Raw genomic sequence first — 18,726 nt, 5'->3', positions numbered from 1 at the left:
AATGAATGCAAACAACAACACATACACATAAGATGATATTTTAAATTTACTTGTGGCAACAGTTATTGCATCTGTTGTTATGTATAAGATGTCTTCCTCTGAGTCTGTATTATATGCATTTTTGCTTGCTGTGAAGTTTGAACATTTTTTTTTTCTAGAAAAACTCTCACTATGAATTGTGGATAAATAATCACTTATTTTGATAACAAATTACAGAATTTTTCATTTCTGTATTTCTGATGTGTTTAAAATCTATGTTGGTCCTATCTTATCAGTAAGGAAGTCCCCATGCGTCCAATGCTCTGTAATCACTCCATAGTAGAACTGGTCAGTGACACCCTTTCTTTGCCTACTCCACCCCTCCTTCTAGCTACTGACCCTTTGATTGGCTTCAGTTATCACCTGAGACTCTATCTGAGGTATGCTCCTGTGTGTGCTCTTCACCTTCTCATTGCCTTAGCATATCCATTCTTCTTATCTAGTCCTTCAGTCCTCCAGTGCTGGAGCTGCTTATGAAATGGAAGCCATCTTGGTCACATTCAGGGTGCATAGCGTGTTGGGGATTTGCAGTCAGTCTGATGAAACACTAGTGTGGTTAATCTTGGGGAACAGTCAGTCTGAGAAGAAATCACACTCACCCTGATGACATAATAGTGCTGATGTAGTGACAGGTAGTTATCTGCCTGTGTTTGTTTAATGACAACCAGCATCATCTTTGTATAGAAAGCAGCTGAAAAGGTGTGCAAGTTTTCTTGAATATGGGCATTAAATTCACATAAGTGGACCATTAATGTGGGATGTGCACTGCTTTGATGCTCTTCCTTAGGTATATGTGATGCTGTTACTGATTTTGTAAATACTTCTAAACTGAGAATTGCATTTGTTGACTTAAATTGACACTAATATCACATGACTAGTCTTCTGATCCATAAAGACACAAAGGGAAGTTACTTCTAGACTCTTACCTAATCACCTTCCTGAATTATTTTATCTTTGCTTTTGAGTAGAAGAATAATCATTTATTTATTTATTTATTTTATAGTATCTGTATACCTGCTGAACTAAGTGCAACTTCATATCATAAACCCAATTACTCATCTCACCAACTTGAAAACAGTTCATCCTGAAATAGATATCTGCATAGTTCACCTTTTCTTTAAAAGTACTAGAAACTAACACAGTATTCCATGTGCAGTTTCACCATTGCTGAGAGCAAGGTTAATAATAAAACACAGTCAGGGAAGAACACGCTAAAACCAGTCCACTTGAGGAACACATTACACCTGTACTCATCCTTCTTACTTTATGCACACAATGATACAGCACAGCTGTGTTCATACTTACCCATCCCTCCAATTTTTCATAATGTTCATCATAGCACTCCTAACTTGTTTTCATTCCTTATAATATTCCCTCTAAAGTGCTTCATTTTCACATATTAGCTATAGTTCTTTTCAGGATACTTTTCTGAGGATCATACACATTGGTTGGCTACTGCCTGCTCATTACAAACCAATGCATTTCATTCTAACACATCAGCCCTTCCTTTTTACTATAACAACTAAAGCAGAATACAAGGTGTGCAAGCTCCTGCAATATTAAAACAATCACAAGTGTAGTACTACCATGTGACCTGTCCAGAATCAAGGCATCTTCATTATTCTGGATCAAATATCCCTTCCTCTTAGCTGTACTGCTTATGTTCTATATAACAAAGTATGAAAAGCCAGCTAAATGATATCCATTATCCACCACCCCATATGTAACCAATATAGTTTGTTAGAAAAAGCACTGGTGTGACTAGAAACATCTAGGATGGCATTTTTTTACTGCTGATTACTTGAAAACTTCCTGCGTTATCCACCCATTTCCCCAATAAAACAATAATTCTTAAAGGCCCGCTCAAATGTTTTCCAAGTGGAAGTGTGTTCATATTTGCTACATCCAAGATCTTGTAGTGTTTTACCACTGATGTGCTTGATACTACTTTTACACAGAGGATGCTCAGGGAGACATACCAGTTTGGTGCCCCTTGAAGTCTGTCTTTCCCCATTTATATGCATTCTTCTTACAATTCTAGTTACCATCCCAGTGTTCATCTAGTATTTGTCAAGAGTTTATAGGTAGTGTATCCAGGCCAAAGGATTGCATGCATCCTACTACTTCACGTATAGGTGTCTATATTACATATTCAAAGCTTCAAAATTTCAAACCTCATATGTTTGACAACATATGAGTGAAACCTTGAATGTATAATAAAAAGTAAAAAAAAAAAAAAAAAATGTACCTTAACGCCCTGAACAGGAATACAAGCCCCCCTTTACCCCCCCCCCCACTTAAATATACTAACTCTGAGACTGCACTTCAGTGTAGAAAAGGGAAATTTTCCCATTCTGAGCATACTTTTCAAAGTTTGATCATACGGTGTCAACCATATGACATTCAAACTTTAAACGTTTGCTAATTTAATAGGGACCCACGTATAGTATATGTAATAAGGGCTGTCTTACAGCCTTTCGTTGCATCTGCCACAAAGCATGAGTAAACCAAATAGTGCACATGCCTTTACATAGCTCACAATGTTCACTTTTGTCTCTCTGTAATGAAGGGCCTTCATGATGTCAAAGATCCCCATCCTCACTGTAACCTATAATCTCTGTAGCACATGCATGGAGGTGGAGATCTCTGTCATCATTAATTCCAAAAGGGTATAAGGAAGGCAAAATGCTTATATAAAAAATACCAGCAATTCTTTATCCCGCATATATGAAGGAAGTGATTTCCGTCCTCAAAAAGGCTCAAGTGGACTGAGAAAGGTAAAAAATAATATTAAAAAAGTTCTTACTATCATTGACACTCCTTGTGAACTGGGTTCTTTGTAAGCTAGAGCCAAAGGCGTCAGGGTCTTCTGCCTCACATTTTCTACACTGACATTTGCTGATGGTTCATTTGTTTGAAAAAAACTTTTGAGTAACTTTTGAGTAAGTTTCTTTTGCCAGCATTCAGCTATTGTGTGAATCAGTCTGCACTGAACACTGTGGTGAATATATCACAGAGCACAAAAAACAGTAGTGAAGTGAAATGTTAGTTTTTATGCTGAAAACAGACATAGGTCCAACTAGAAACAACCACCACGGTAACAGGCCATCATGCAAAGTATATCCAAAACTATTGCACTACACCACACATTCAAATACCATGTGATACTAAGATTAGTCATAAGTCACTTAAAAGCATTAATTTGTAACCACATGAATGTGGTTTTCATAAAAATGCTCTTCAGAAGTTGCATTGTAAACAATACATTAAATAAATAAATAAAAACATAAATAATACACAGTACTAAGAATATCTTAAAAGGGATTGGTGTGCTATTTTATATTGTACAATGACTGGCCTTTAACATTCCAAAAGGAACACAATGATTGGTCATCCCAACCAGTGTGTCAGTTGTAAATCGAGAATATACCAATGATAAAAGTGAGCCCGCTAAAGTGTCATTGGGTAGCCAGACTTTTTTTTCTATTATTATGTGGTAGACACGCATTAGTCTGAAAGAAACTATGAAACTGAAATCCATGTCATTATTTAGTGACTTTGTTACTTATAAAATTAGTTTTTTTTTCTGACAAATCACTGAGAAACAAAGTCACAAAATAATGACAGGCATTTCAGTTTCAGACTTTATTTCCTTCAGACAATGCACACATATTCACATTTTTTTAAATATAAGATGGAGAGGTACATACAAGACCACAGAAAATACAAGAAACATCAGGTATGTTCTACAAACTAAAACATACCTGATTTCCATGTATTTTCCTGTCTCTGTTGTACCTCTAAACTGTCAGGGGTTATACTTTTTTTTCTTTCAAAAAAAACAAAAAAACAAAAACAAGCAGCAACAAAGATCATCCTTTCTCCATTTCTTGCTTGCTAAACCAGTGATGTATTGTGTAACAAATAGATCCTTTAAGGACAAAATATTAGAACATATTAGAGATATTAAGAACAAAAGAGAAACAAATGTTCTAGCAACCCACACTATACAGACAAATTCTTCACACACTTTTATATTCTTGGTACTGCAGATTATTGACAACACCACTCGAGGAGGTGATTTGGAAAATCGAACAAAAGCTGCTGAGAAAAAATGGATTCTCCTGCTTAATGCAGAGAAACCTCCAGGCCTCAACAACACCTCCACTTTAAAACCCTTTTGAAAGGCACGACCCTTGAAACATAAATAGACACATCTCTCATACACATACATATATTTTTTCTTTGAATATAATTTGAGATGGTTTTAATTTAATCATTTTTATCTGTATATAGATTTAGGTATAATACATTTTATAATCTTATACTATTTTTTTAAAGTGTTGTTTAATTTTAACACTTGTAAACAGTTCATCGTGTTTCTGTGCTTTCCCTTTAACATTTAATTACACTAATTGATCACCATATGTTGCTATATAAAGATCCTTTAGTTTTTTAAGATTGCCTGATGAAGCGACTTCTAAGTCGTGAAAGCGCTTACTTTTGTACTCAGTTTTATCATTATTAAAAATTTCTAGCCTTGTAAGTTGTGTGCAGTTCTCTTACCTTTTAAGTATATATTTATACTGCACTATACTGCACTCTCTATCCATTTTTTTGGCTTTAAAGTTCCTCATTTTATTCGGAAAAGGAGGCATGGCAGAATCAGTTGATAAGGAACCTGTACTCAGTTCACGAATATCGGATGCCAGCTGTGATCGTTTGGTTCATATCTTAAATATCACTGAGAATCCATTGCTAAATATAAGTTGTACAAATGAAGAAAATAATATAGAGAAGAGTCACCAGTCGTATGAGTTCCAACGGTGCTATAAGGAGCTGGAGAATAAACTTTATAGGTACAAGCGACTGCAATGGCAGCGCTTGCACCTACAAGCCTCATTGCAGCATAAAGTCATTCCGAGGGGCTCAGAGTGCACAATATGCCGAGCTATGAAAATGCATATCCAGAACTATTAAGGAGGTGGCAACAGCTCAACCTGCAATTTAGTGCCCAATACATCAACCTGCTCATTGATTTCTTTTCACCTGTGGAAAATGAATTGAAAGATTACATTCTTTCAACTCAAAATGCAATTTTGAATCGTTATTCATCTGATATAATTGCGGACAGAATTGATTTACTACAGGCAATATTCTTTCTTATGAGGAGAGATTGCAGCTTACTAAGGTGAAAAAGCTGCAAAGAGACTGTAAAGATTTTCAAGATCAGCACGTTTTTTCCTGGCCCAGGGAGCCACCTTGAGGAATGGCCACAGGATCTATCAATCAATCTACCAAACAACGTAATGCATATTCTGTAGAAGTGAATGCCACGCCTACTCCTACATCATCAGTGTGCATAAGGCCAGCTGCTCTAAAGCAACAAACTGCTGCACCAGTTAATAAGATTACTGAACAGTTTATTTTATCAGATGTTTTAACCGATAATACACAAGCTGGTCCGAGTAGCGCTTTACACACTGAGGCAGTAGCTTCCACATCAGCTACAGGGAACGCTACTCAAAAGGATCCTATAATTTCTAGTACTATTGTTAACTCAACTGGCTCTAATGTTTTCATGGAAAATAACGGTTCAACTAGTTTTTTGTTACGAGACCCATTACCGATAAAAAATCACTCGAGGAGTTCAACAAGAAAGGGGAGCATACAAAGCCCATCCAGCATAGAGAGAAATCAGCAAATGGTAAAAAGGAGACGCTACTAAATCCAGGTCTAATTTTCAATATTTCATCTATTGAATTGACTGCAGAACACATAATGCTGTTAAATAAAGGTCTCTCCTTCGTTCTGACGAAGAGAGCAGACCATGCTGAAATGTTAAAAGATCTGCGATTGTTAGGCAGGAGCCTTACATTAAAAACTATTTTTCCTGAAACAAATGTAAGGGACACCAATGTCTATAAGAAACCAAGTACTTTTACACCAAGTTTTGAATCTGTAGTTCAATCTTTTATTGATGTATGTGAATATGAATTTAGGCAGCTTTTTACTGAGGGCACTAAAAGTAATTTTTATAAAATGTCCGACAGTGATTATTTAGCCCTAAATGAGCTTAAAAACATGCATTCTATTGAAATTAATCCAGCTGACAAGGGTGGAGGGATAGTAGTTTTGGACAAAGACCTCTATTTAAAACAAATGAGGACACTTTTAGATTATACTAATACATACCAATGTATCTCCAAAGTGATTGCGAATAGTATCATGAAAAAGTTTCCTTCCTGATTTTTGATCTGCTAATGACAGAACTTATAAATGAAGATTTGTTCAAGTTTTTTACTGTAGCCCATCCAATAATCCCTATGATTTATGGATTACCTAAAATACATAAAAATAAAAATATTCCACCCGTGAAACTGATTGTTTTTGGCACAGGATGGTGCACTGAACCGTTATCTATCTTCCTAGAGAAGAACTTACATGCACTATTAGATACATGTCACACTGTTTTGAAATACACCAAGTAATTCTTAAAAAGATTACACACTCGGTTATTGACTATTGACAGCGACTATATTTTTGTCACACTAGATGTGGAATCCCTTTTCACTAGTATTCTGAACGACATGGGAAGTGAAATGATAAGGGAATTTCTGACTATTAATAACTGTTACTCTAATGATAAAGTCAAGTTGATATGTGCATTATTGGAAATTGTGCTGGAGAACAACTTATTCACTTTTGAAAATGAATTATATCTTTAGAAAACTGGCGTAGCTATGGGCACAGCCTATGCAAATAGCTACGCTAATTTAGTTCTAGCACATTGGGAACATACATCTGTATTAACAGAAACTAATGAGTACTATGATAGGATTTGCTGGTATGTGTGCTTTGTGGATGATATTTTTTTGTTATGGAAAGGTGATATATGTGAACTTAATAATTTCATTGTTTACATGCACAACACTACTGATTTCTTGAAATTCACATATATATAGTCCTCTAGTGAAATGGAATTTCCTGATGTATTTTTTAACAAAGTCCGATTTGAATCAAGTAACTAGTAGTATTTTTAGAAAACTTACTAGAAAAAATACTCTTCTACACAAAAGAAGTATGCATCCCAGGCACATTTCTCGCAATATGCTCAAGGGGCAGATTTTTATTACATTTGCACAGTGATGATACAGATGCAATAAAAGCCCTTACAGACCTTAAGTCAGAATTTTTAGAGCGAGGCTATTGAGTTAGATATAGACAAAATGATTAATGAAGCATGGACACATAGATCCAGTAGATGCAAACCATATTTCGGTGCTACTACCAAAAGGTCACACACATCTGATTGCCCTCTGTCTAAAGATAACTTCAGGATTGTCTTTCAATACTCCAGTGACATTAATGATTATTGTGATAACATTAAGAAGAACTGGAATATCTTGCACAACAGCCCTGATATGATAAACAAAGTGGGCATTGCACCTTCTTTCTCTTTTAGAAATAATAAATCTCTAAAGCAACATCTTTGTAATAGACTCACTCTTTCTAGAACAGCTATTTCTATTAGAACAGGCATATTTACATGCAGAAATTGTTCAGCCTGTAGACATATTTACAGTCATTACACCTACACACATCCTTTTTGCAGTTTTAATATTAGATTAAACCACTATGCAGACTGCAAAACTAATAATATCGTCTATTTTTCTTTTTGCCAGAAATGCCATGCGTGTTATGTGGGAAAAACAAATAGATCCTTTAAGGAGAGAATATTAGAACATATTACAGATATTAAGAACAAAAGAGAAATTAATGCTCTAGCAACCTACACTATACAGATAGATTCTTCACACAATTTTAGATTCTTGGTACTGCAGATTATTGACAACACCATTCAAGGAGGTGATTTGGAAAATCAAACAGAAGCTGCTGAGCAAAAATGGATTTGCCTGCTTAATGCAGAGAAACCTCCAGGACTCAACAACACCTCCTCTTTAAAACCCTTTTTAAAGGTACGACCCTTGAAACATAAATAGACACATCTCTCATACACATACATATATATTTTTCTTTTAATAGAATTTGAGATGGTTTTAATTTAATAATTTTTTATCTGTATATAGATTTAGATATAATAAATGTTATAATTTTATACTATTTTTTTTAAAGTGTTGTTGTTTAATTTTAACACTTGTAAACAGTTCATCGTGTTTCTGTGCTTTCCCTTTAACATTTAATTACACTAATTGATCACTATTTGTTGCTATGTAAAGATCCTTTAGTTTTTTAAGACTGCCTGATGAAGCCACTTCTAAGTCGTGAAAGTGCTTACCTTTGTACTCAGTTTTATCATTATTAAATGTTTCTAGCCTTGTAAGTTGTGTGCAGTTCTCTTACCTTTTAAGATGTATTGCGAAGCCTGGGAACACAAATCTCATATGTATGTGCAGTACATCATCAAAGAGCAGAATCAGGAAACAATGCAGAAGAACAACCACTGTGCCATTATACAAAGACATTACTTAATGCTTTGCTCTTGTGATTAAACCACACCCACTGTGGGTTCTTCTTCTTCCGATTAGGGGTTGCCACAGCAGATCATCTGTCTGCTCATGACTGGCAGTGGAATTTCACAGTGTTGATTTGCCAGCCCGGTGCCCAACCTTCCACAGAAGGCACATGCACACATTCATGCCTAGGGCCAATTTAGAGTATCCAATCCACCTACAGCATGTCTTTGGGATGTGGGAGGAAACCGAAGCACCCAGCGGAAACCCACGTGACCACAGGGAGGACATGGAGACTCCACACAGAAGGCATGCCAGACAAGGATCGAACTTGACAACCTCTTGCTGTGAGGCAGCAATGCTAACAACTGCACAACCATGGCCACACACCCACTGTGGGTTAATCATCAATATACCACACCCATGTCGTTGGTTTTTGCTATATAAATCATGAAAGCAAAGTAAGTTAAATACTCTAAAAGTCTTCATTTATAGAGCTTTTCAGACAACTTTGTGAAAGAATTGATTCACTTTTATAAGCATTTTCTGTATAAGGTTAATACAGCATATTATTATTGACAATGTATATCAAAGCATCAGAACAGATTTTCACTCTGAATAACTGCAAACGTCTTATAGTTTCTAACAAACAAAACAAAAAAAAACATATCTACTTAAGTATCCGCATTTCCCAACAGGCACAACTCAATACACATCTAGGGTCTATTTGGTCTTTTAACATTTGTAACTCAAAACTACCATCAACCATTTGGATATTATTATTTCCACCTGACACTTTCGCACTATCTTTCTCCTCGCCACTTTTCATAATGTCACTGCTCTTTCTTCTCTACAGATTTATACATACTTTAGACATGTTGATATCATTTCCATGACACTCATGATGCCTCTTGAAAGATTCCACATGACAAAGATAAAATTGTGTCTGAAATCTCTTTGGCTCCAAACCCAGTACCCACTGTCTTTTTATATTCCAGCTTTAGGGTTTGGGAAAAGGGAAATCAGTTGGCAGAAAAATCCAGTTTCTCAGAATCCAGTTCTCCCATTCCCTCCCCCTGCTCCAAAGTAGTCAGTCACAGCATATGCTTCAGTCGGACTTTGACTGGGGGGCAGTATGAATGAGTAAAGAAAGTGCTGGGTCTTTGAGACAAGAAAGACAGACCAAAGCACATCAACATAAAATACATGCTAGCTGACAAATGTTCTGAACTCATTGAAGCATCTGTGGTATCTGGGATCTCTTCAAATGTTTACAGACAATACCACAGTGATGTATTATATAAAGAAGCAAGGGAAAGCACATCTTACATCCTATGTAGACTATCCTTGTTAGCACAGGATATGGCTTTAAAGCACAATCTCACTCTACAGGTATCCTACATTGTGACATTGTGTGGCATTCAAACTGAACAGGACCAGTGCAGACCATCATGTACAGAAACTGAGTCAAGGGTTCTACCAAGATTTGATCCATCTGTGAAGATTTCCTTGGGAAGACTTTTTTGCCTCCACTCTAAATAATCAATTGGAAAAACTATGTTACAGGAATTCATGCTAGAAGGCCTGAAAAACAAATGCAGTTTATTTTCCTTGAAAGTGAATGTTCCAATATTCTGTTCCAATATATCCACTGATATCCACAGTACTTCTGAAGATTGGCGACTCCCTTTTGGTCCAGACAACAGTGGTTGTCCCTTCATTTTGGAATTGGCCAGGAACAATAACCAGAAATTTCCTCAAAGACAGGACCTACTCATTCTAGATCAGGGATATTTTATTAATTCTATACCAACACATCTACAAATGACTGCCTGGATGGTAAGATCTTAATACCTTTTAGACCTGTTTTCTGATTATGTGCATTAGCTAATAATGGAGGCAAGAAACTCTGCTACTTGAATATCATATATTAGCAAACTGAAAAGGTTTTCTAGTTAATGCCACCAAAAGAACCAGCAACTATTCAGTTATAGTTTTTTCTGGTTTTACAGCATTTGTGTGAGGTACTATCATATGGCCTGTCTAACTCCTCTATCAAGGATTATTAGTTGGCCATTTCAGCATGTATGCCCATGGAAACCCCTGTTTCCATGCAGTCAGATGTGAAAATGTTTTTGAAAGTGGTTTTACATAAGAAGTCGTAAATAAAAAAATAAAAAAGCCACTAAGGAGGAACCAGTAGTCCAGTACGGTAAAAGTCAATGTATTCACAAAATGACTAAGCACTTTCACCAGTAATAAGCTGGCTTCTTCAGAGTCATTTAAATACATATAACAGGCCCTTATATAGTACAAGGAGTACAATGATTGGTGCAACCAAATCTAAACCTCCATTGTGAAATTAATTACTAACAAGGATGCAAATTATTTCAATGCATTCAAAATTGTATATCTTAAAAATGAATAATTAACTAACCTCATAAGCGGTAAAAAAAAAAAAAAAAATATATATATATATATATATATATATATATATATATATATATATATGTATTATTAATTCACCTTAAACACAACATTAAACAATCAGAACAAAACATATCAAGAACAAAAATATTATTTTGTTTTGTTCTATAATTATTTTTACACAATAAATAATGAATTAGCTTAATGTGAAATCTGATTTGCTTTAAGTTTTAAGATGGGCATCAGAGAGACCCCATCATTTAAACCAGGGGGTTTTAAAGCATTAAGCCTAAGTTGCCACTCCATTTCCAGAGTGCCCACTTTGTTAACAACATCACCACCCTTCTCAATATTTTTAACGTGATCCACAATAAAGAACAAAATGTGAAATCTGATTTGCTTTAAGTTTTAAGATGGGCATCAGAGAGACCCCATCATTTAAACTAGGGAGTTTTAAAGCATTAAGCCTAAGTTGCCACTCCATTTCCAGAGCGCCCATTTTGTTAACAACATCACCACCCTTCTCAATATTTTTAACGCGATCCACAATAAAGAACAAAATTTTTTTTAAATTCAAACATGTGGTAGTAAGTACATATAATGCATTATGTATATCCTTTCTTTTGATGGATCTCAAATGTTCAGATATCCTGTCCTAGGTCTATGTGTGGTCTTACCCACTTAAAATGCCTCACATACAGTGCAAGAGGCCACGTAAACTAGGCGATTGGTGTTACAGTTACATTGCCCAGAGCATGGAATGGTGTATTTATAATCGATGACACACAAATATGGACCTTCATTAATATACCTACACCATTTACATGTCCCACATTTTTTCATAAGTGATTTTCTGAATGGTATAACTTCCTTTTCTAAAATCATCTTAAGATTGTTACCTCTACTATAAACTATGTGGGGATCTGATCCTAATATACCCTTGATATGATCACTTAAACAAGACCTCCATAAATTCCTTAAACTTGAACTCAATTCATAAGACCTATCATTGTATTTTAATACAAAAAATGATCCAGTTTTCTCACTACTAATTCCACTTACAGCAGTAGTCAAATTGCTCTTTAAAATAGGTAAATAATGTGTTTCTCTTTTTCTCAAAACTTCTTTTTTGACGTTAAGCAATAGTTTCAAGGGGTAGCCTCTTTCTAAGAACATACCAATCAATTTATAAATTTCTTGTTTAAAAATCTCGTTGTCACTAACTAACCTGGATGTTCTAACCATATGCCCCTTAATAATACCTTTTCTCTGATGAAGAGGGTGACAACTGTTGAAGTGCAATAGAGAATTGGAATATGTCTTCTTCCTATATATGTTACTAGAAAGGCCTTCAAGTGTTTTTCTAATAGTTATGTCTAAGAAGTTAATTTCCTCATTGTTCCAAGTGTAAGTGAACTTGAAAAATTGAGTAGTGGAATTTAAATAATCTATAAATTCCACCACAGTTTGTTCGTCTCCCTTCCATAAAATTAACAAATCATCCAGAAATCGATTATATAGAATGATATTTTCACAATATTTGGAAGAGAAAATGTGTAATTTTTCCCACGCTAACAAAACCAAATTGGAAAATATGGGGGCACACCTTGCCCCCATTGCTACTCCAGTTAATTGTTGAATGATTTCTCCCTCAAAACTAATAAAATTGTTTTTTAAAAGAGGTTCCATAAGATCAATTAAAAAATTAATTATATTTTTATCAATAGTTGTACTAGTCAAAAGACTCTCATGAAACATATCCAATCATTGCTGTTGTGGGATAACTGTAAATAAATTGATTACATCAACTGTTAAGAAACCATAACAACTGTTGTTAACCTTACCTTCCCTCAATCTCTGAAGGCAATGCCACAAATCTCTCATTATGTGGGCTGCTTCACTAACTACAGTTTTAGACCAGTAGTCCACAAAAGAGGCTATGGGCTCAGTTTTAGAACCCCTAGCAGAAACTATCTGTCTGAAAGGGGGGGTGCTAATTCCCTTGTGAATCTTGGGAATCCCAAACATGCTAGGCAAAATGGGAAATTTCACTGTGAGATAGTCAAATTCAAGTTCATTAATTACACCCTGGTACAAAGCATCCTGTAAAAAAAGGTCAATTTTGAGATATGCTCTGTTGAGTTCATTCTTTGATATCCGAATATAAGTTAATTTATCATCTAAAATTTCAGTCATCTTAGTAATATAATATATCTTGGTCATAATAAACATCCCCCCTCCCATGTCTGGTTTCATGAGCCTATATTGTTGAGAATCCTTCATTTTTCTCAACAATAATCTTTCATCTTTAGAAAGGTTGTCCATCCCATTGTGTTTTCGTCCTAATATTCTTCTAAATTCAGACTCCACCAACATTTCTAGAAGGGTGATATCAGTATTGGTGGGCAGTATAAAAATACTTCTTCTCTTAAGGACATGAACTGAATCAGTGTTGATAACATTTCTGTTCTGTTTGTCATAGGTAGAATGCTAAATTCTTAAATTTAACTGTCATGTAAAAAGTTTTAAATTGACCAATACATGAGCTATGTCAAGGCTAAAACTAGGAACAAAATTAATACCCTTACTAAATAAATCAAAATGTATATCCTGAATTTCCATTTCCGTGTAATTGTAAATAAAAAAAACTTGTTTTTGCAATACACAATACAACATAGGAGAATGGTTGTCAAAATAATTGCACTTGTTTTCTTGATTATTCAATTCTGTTATAGTCATATTAACAAGTTTAGTTCCTGAATAAAAATGCTTTTGACATATATGTAAATCACTGGGACTATTTGATTTGGTCACTTCATCAAAATAATCAATAAAATTAAAATTATCATCATCAAACAAACCAAAACTGTTAGCACTCAAAACAGTTTCACTATTAACATCAAAATCAAAACTGTGATTAACTAATTGTAACCCCTTCGATTCCCCCTCTCCCCTCATCCATAACTTTGCTGATATTGTCTGTTCCTGCCTGTTTGATATCTGTTTAAAAGTCTTTCGGACCTCCTTGGTCCATTCGGTTCTTCTAAAAAACAATCTTCTTGTTCACCATACTCATTACTATGTTCATTAATCACCAGTCGTTCGTCTAATACACAAGAATTAACTTTAGGCTTAGAACCAGGTGGATAAGCACAATTATTTTTATAATCTAAGACATCTCTATTAAGCTTCTTCTGTTTTACAGCAAGATTGTTTTTGACAAAGTTTTCAGTATTTCTCAGCGTTCTTTCAAACTTCTGTTGTTGCTGAGAAAACAAAACATCGCTTGTAATACTAATATTCAAATTACTAATTTTATCCTGCAGTGATAACAATTTAGAGTCATTGTTGCGAATAATAATGTCAAGCATGTCCATACCTGTTCGGTTGAAAAGTGTTGTGAGTTCCCGAAAAGTTTCAGAACCCTCTTCCACTACCATAGGCAATTTCCAAATCCATAAACCTTTGGGAACTTGATTAAGCTCCTTCGATTTTTTTAGAAACAAATTGTCTAGCTGAATAGCTTTAAATTTAGTACATCATTTTTCATACTGAACAATTTGTTGTCTAAGCGATAAACCTGATGTCCTCGCCTCTTCCAGGCCCAAAGGAACAACTCCAAACACCGGAGCTTGAAACCAAGCTCTCAAATCATGCTGACCCCTGTTGGTTGGTGGACTAGATGTCGGTGCTGGTGGCACTTTGTTCGAATGTTGTTGTTATGATGCTATGCCACTAAAAGTAGTAGACGTATTACCATCTTTAGCAGGAAGCACATTAGCTGAATCCTCGTTAATAGGTGAGTGGAGGGTAAAAAGTTCCATTTGTGAGTCGGAGGGACTGACAGGTGAAACCACTCTTCTCCCTTCCGGTTCACTAGAGTGGAGCTTTATCAGTTTTCCAACAACACAAGCAAGTTCTTTAAGTACATTTTCCATAGTGAGCGGTAATGGAAATCAATGACTAAACTGAACCAACACTAACCCGTTCACGTCCTTTGTGCTAAAAACAAAACGAGCATAAAACGCAATTCCAAAAGGAAAAACAACTTGTAAATAAAAAAATAAAAAAGCCACTAAGGAGGAACCAGTAGTCCAGTATGGTAAAAGTCAATTTATTAACAAAATGACTAAGCGCATTCACCAGTAATAAGCTGGCTTCTTCAGAGTCATTTAAATAAATATAACAGTCCCTTATATAGTACAAGCAGTAAAATGACTGGTGCAACCAAATCAAAACGTCCATTGTGAAATTAATTACTAACAAGGATGCAAATTATTTCAATGCATTCAAAATTAAATATCTTAAAATGAATAATTAACTAGCCTCATAAGCTGTAAAAAAATATATATATATATATATATATATATATATATATATATATATATATATATAAATTATTAATTCACCTTAAACACAACATTAAACAATCAGAACAAAACATATCAAGAACAAAAATGTTATTTTGTTTTGTTCTATAATTATTTTTACACAATAAATAATGAATTAGCTTAATGTGAAATCTGATTTGCTTTAAGTTTTAAGATGGCATCAAAGAGACCCCATCATTTAAACCAGGGGGTTTTCAAGCATTAACCCTAAGTTGCCACTCCATTTCCAGAGTGCCCACTTTGTTAACAACATCACCATCCTTCTCAATATTTTTAACGAGATCCACAATAAAGAACAATTTTTTTTTTAAATTGAAATGTGGTAGTATGTAAATATAATGCAGTATGTATATCCTTTCTTTTGATGGATCTCAAATGTTCAGATATCCTGTCCCTAAGTCTATGTGTGGTCTTACCCAAATAAAATGCCTCACATACAGTGCAAGAGGCCACGTAGACTAGGCGATTGGTGTTACAGTTACATTGCCCAGGGCATGGAATGGTGTATTTATAATTGATGAGACACAAATATGGACCTTCATTAATATACCTACACCATTTACATGTCCCACATTTTTTCATAAGTGATTTTCTGAATGGTATAACTTCCTTTTCCAAAATCATCTTAAGTTTTTTACCTCTACTATAAACTATGTGGGGATCTGATCTTAATATACCCTTGATATGATCACTTAAACAAGACCTCCATAAATTCCTTAAACTTAAACTCAATTCATAAGACCTATCCTTGTATTTTAATACAAAAAATGATTCAGTTTTCTCACTACTGTTTCCACTTACAGCAGTAGTGAAATTGCTCTTTAAAATAGGTAAATAATGTGTTTCTCTTTTTCTTATAACTTCTTTTTTGACGTTAAGCAATAGTTTTGAGGGGTAGCCTTTTTCTAAGAACATACCAATCGATTTATAAATTTCTTGTTTAAAAATCTCGTTGTCACTAACTAACCTGGATGTTCTAACCATATGCCCCTTAATAATACCTTTTCTCTGATGAAGAGGGTGACAACTGTTGAAGTGCAATAGAGAATTGGAATATGTCTCCTTCCTATGTATGTTACTAGAAAAGCCTTCAAGTGTTTTTCTAATAGTTATGTCTAAGAAGTTAATTTCCTCATTGTTCCAAGTGTAAGTGAACTTGAAAAATTGAGTAGTGGAATTTAAATAATCTATAAATTCCACCACAGTTTGTTCGTCTCCCTTCCATAAAAATAACAAATCATCCAGAAATCGATTATATAGAATGATATTTTCACAATATTTGGAAGAGAAAATGTGTAATTTTTCCCACGCTAACAAAACCAAATTGGAAAATACGGAGGCACACCTTGCCCCCCTTGCTACTCCAGTTAATTGTTGAAAGATTTCTCCCTCAAAACTAATAAAATTGTTTTTTAAAACAAGTTCCATAAGATCAATTAAAAATGTAATTCTATTTTTATCAATAGTTGTACTAATCAAAAGACTCTCATGAAACATATCTAATCCTTGGATCAGATCCTCACATAGTTTATAGTAGAGGTAAAAATCTTAACATGATTTTAGAAAAGGAAGTTATACCATTCAGAAAATCACTTATGAAAAAATGTGGGACATGTAAATGGTGTAGGTATATTAATGAAAGTCCATATTTGTGTGTCATCGATTTTAAATACACCATTCCATGCCCTGGGCAATGTAACTGTAACACCAATCGCCTAGTCTACGTGGCCTCTTGCACTATATGTGAGGCATTTTATGTGGGTAAGACCACACGTAGATTTAGGGACAGGATATCTGAACATTTGAGATCCATCAAAAGAAAGGATATACATAATGCATTATATTTACATACTACTACATGTTTGAATTTAAAAAAAATTTTGTTCTTTATTGTGGATCGCGTTAAAAATATTGAAAAGGGTGGTGATGTTGTTAACAAAGTGGGCGCTCTGGAAATGGAGTGGCAACTTAGGCTTAATGTTTTAAAACCTCCTGGTTTAAATGATGGGGTCTCTTTGATGCCCATCTTAAAACTTAAAGCAAATCAGATTTCACATTAAGCTAATTCATTATTTATTGTGTAAAAATAATTATAGAACAAAACAAAATAGTATTTTTGTTCTTGATATGTTTTGTTCTGATTGTTTAATGTTGTGTTTAATGTGAATTAATAATACATTTATATATATATATATATATATATATATATATATATATATATATATATATATATATTTTTTTCCTTTTTACCGCTTATGAGGCTAGTTAATTATTCATTTTTACGATATTTTATTTTGAATGCATTGAAATAATTTGCATCCTTGTTAGTAATTAATTTCACAATGGATGTTTAGATTTGGTTGCACCAATCATTGTACTCCTTGTACTATATAAGGGGCTGTTATATTTATTTAAATGACTCTGAAGAAGCCAGCTTATTACTGGTGAAAGTGCTTAGTCATTTTGTTAATAAATTGACTTTTGCTGTACTGGACTACTGGTTCCACCTTAGTGGCTTTTTTATTTTTTTTATTTACAAGTTGTTTTTCCTTTTGGAATTGTGTTTTATGCTCATTTTGTTTTTAGCACAAATGACGTGAACGGGTTAGTGTTGGTTCGGTTTAGTCATTGGTTTCCATTACCGCTCACTATGGAAAATGTACTTAAAGAACTTGCTTGTGTTGTTGGAAAACTGATAAAGCTCCACTCTAGTGAACCGGAAGGGAGAAGAGTGGTTTCACCTGTCAGTCCCACCGACTCACAAATGGAACTTTTTACCCTCCACTCACCCATTAACGGGGATTCAGCTAACGTGCTTCCTGCTAAAGATGGTAATACCTCTACTACTTTTAGTGGTGCAGCATCAAAACAACTACATTCGAACAAAGTGCCACCAGCACTGACATCTAGTCCACCAACCAACAGGGGTCAGCATGATTTGAGAGCTTGGTTTCAAGCTCCAGTGTTTGGAGTTGTTCCTTTGGGCCTGGAAGAGGCGAGGACATCAGGTTTATCGCTTAGACAACAAATTGTTCAGTATGAAAAAGTATGTACTAAATTTAAAGTTATTCAGCTAAACAATTTGTTTCTAAAAGAATCAAAGGAGCTTAATCAAGTTGCAAAAGGTTTACGGATTTGGAAATTGCCTATGGGAGTGGAAGAGGGTTCTGAAGCTTTTCGGGAACTCACAACACTTTTCAACTGAACAGGTATGGACATGCTTGACATTATTATTCGCAACAATGACTCTAAATTGTTATCACTGCAGGATAAAATTAGTAATTTGAATATTTGTATTACGAGCAATCTTTTGTTTTCTCAGCAACAACAGATGTTTGAAACAACGCTGAGAAATATTGAAAACTTTGTCAAAAACAATCTTGCTGTAAAACACA

The sequence above is a fragment of the Protopterus annectens genome, chromosome 2.part0 (assembly GCF_019279795.1).
Source record: "Protopterus annectens isolate FY-2018-M chromosome 2.part0, PAN1.0, whole genome shotgun sequence".
Lineage (NCBI taxonomy): Eukaryota > Metazoa > Chordata > Ceratodontiformes > Protopteridae > Protopterus > Protopterus annectens.
The sequence above is the reverse complement of the archived record's forward strand: the minus strand, read 5'-3'. Positions refer to the sequence as shown.